Here is a 2,338-nt window from a genome sequence, read left to right on the forward strand (position 1 = left end):
AGTATCCATCAACCTGGCTAGCACTGTTTGTCCAATCCTGGTAATTCCCTGAGACCTCACCACACCCAACTTTCAGGTCCACCCAAGCAATTTCCAGTGGCTTTTCCATACAAATAGCATGTCTTGGTTCATGCTTTGGACTTTCCTATAGTCTTTCAAACAAACAGCATCTGGCACCTGCATACCCTGTACCTCTTGCTAAGTGGCCATGGGCCTGGCATTAGTGGCAGCTGGCCTTGGTTCTAACTGTGACCTCTCCCAGCCACATTCAAGCCTAGCACAAGTAGCAACCATCTGAAGATCACTGTGTAGCTTATCCTGGGTGGCCCTGGGCAGAGCACAGGTGGTGGCTATCCTTGGCCTGAAGCTCCTAGGAGGCCCCAGAGCCAGCGTATGCTGTGGACAGCTTCAGACCACCCTGAAACACCATCTAACAATCTCCATGAGTGACATACTTAAGGTGTGGACTCAGCAGGTATGTGAACCATGCTGATGTGAGTCCTGCTCCATGGGGTCAAGCCCCTGCACAGCTGACCCTCCACTGTGTTCGTGGCCAGTCTTCACAGCTGACTGGCCTAGGGGTAAATCCCTCCCATTGGCAGGGCCAACAGCAATCAAGGCTCAACTACAACAGGAAGGTGCACACAGCCTACACAGGGGTGCCCCTGGAGCACCAAGCTCAGGTGTTTGGAGAGACTGCACCACTGGGATTTACAGGACACCTACTACATTAGGCCACTCTACCACATTCCAAGCTGCTGCTCTATGTAATACATAGAAACAAACACAGGGAGGCAATCAAAATAAGACAAAGAGACAAGTTGAAGATGAAAGAGCAGAAAAAACTCCAGAAAAAGAACTAAACAAAAGGGAGACAAGCAATCTAACAGATACAGAGTTCAAAACACTGGTTGTAAGGATGGTCGATGAACATAGGGGAAGAAATGTGAACTGAGTGAGAACTTGAACAAAGTAACAGGAAACATAAAAATGGAGATAGAAAATATAAAAAAACAGAAATGAAGACTACATTACAGATAATCAGCAGTAGAGCAGATCAAGCAGAGGATCAAATCAGCAGTTTGGAATATAAGCTACCAGGAAACACTAAATCAGAATAGCAAAAAGAAAATCCAAAAAAATTAGGATAGCATAAGAAGCTTTTGGGGAGTTCCAGCCAAGATGGAGGCATAGGTAGAAACCCTTCCCTTCCTCCCACAACCAAAAGGAAGATAACAACCAATCTGAAAACAACAAACAACCAGAAGTGCCAGAAAATCAAATTGCATGGAACTCTTGACAACCAAGGAATTAAAGAAACAGTCAACCAGACCAACCAGACCGGTAGGAGGGAGACAGGCAGACAGGCAGACAGAGAGAAACCCTGGCAAGGTGGTGCACCATGTGGGCAGGGGCTGGCTGAGAGAACCCCCAGCAAGGCAGCAGACCGAGAGGGTGGGGCTGGCTGTATGGGAAAATGCGACTCAGAGCTGACTGTGGACTATGACAGGGGTTGCCACAGTGGGAGAAACTCCCAGTATCACACAAGAGTTCATTGGAAAGTCGGGCTAGAGCCCAGCAAGTGAGCTGCATTGTTCTTTCTCTCTGACCCCTCCTTCACAGACAGCACCAAAACGTAGCAGAGTGTTTCCTCCCTGGTGAATACGTAAGCCCCACCCCCTTACAACATAACAGGTGAGCTGAGACAAAAAATATGGCCCAAATGAAAGAACAGATCAAGAGCTAAGTGATGAGGAGATAGCCAACCTATCTGATGTAGAGTTCAAAACACTGGTATTCAAGATGCTCACAGAACTGATTGAGCTTGGTCGCAAAATGAAAGAACAAATGAAGGCTACCCAAAGTGAAATAAAGCAAAATATTCAGGGAACCAATAGTGATAGGAAGGAAACCAGGACTCAAATCAGCGATTTGGAACTAAAGGAAGAAATAAACATCCAACTGGAATAGAATGAAGAAATAAGAATTCAAAAAATGAGAGGCTTAGGAACCTCTGGGACAACTTTAAATGTACCAATATCAGAATTATAGGGGTGCCAGAAGGAGAAGAACAAGAGCAAGAAATTGAAAACTTATTTGAACAAATAATGAAGGAAAACTTGCCCAACCTGGTGAAGGAAATAGACTTCCATGAAGCTCAGAGAATCCCAAAGAATTTGGACCCAAGGAGGCACACACCAAGGCACATCATAAATTGGGAAAACTGTAATAGCACAATCAATAAAATATACTTAAAAAAAGAAGCATTTGGGACACTTCAAGCACACCAGCATTTGCATTATGTGGGTGCTGGAAGAAGAAGACAGAGAGCAAGAAA

Source organism: Desmodus rotundus, chromosome 2, assembly GCF_022682495.2.
Source record: "Desmodus rotundus isolate HL8 chromosome 2, HLdesRot8A.1, whole genome shotgun sequence".
NCBI classification, from domain to species: domain Eukaryota; kingdom Metazoa; phylum Chordata; class Mammalia; order Chiroptera; family Phyllostomidae; genus Desmodus; species Desmodus rotundus.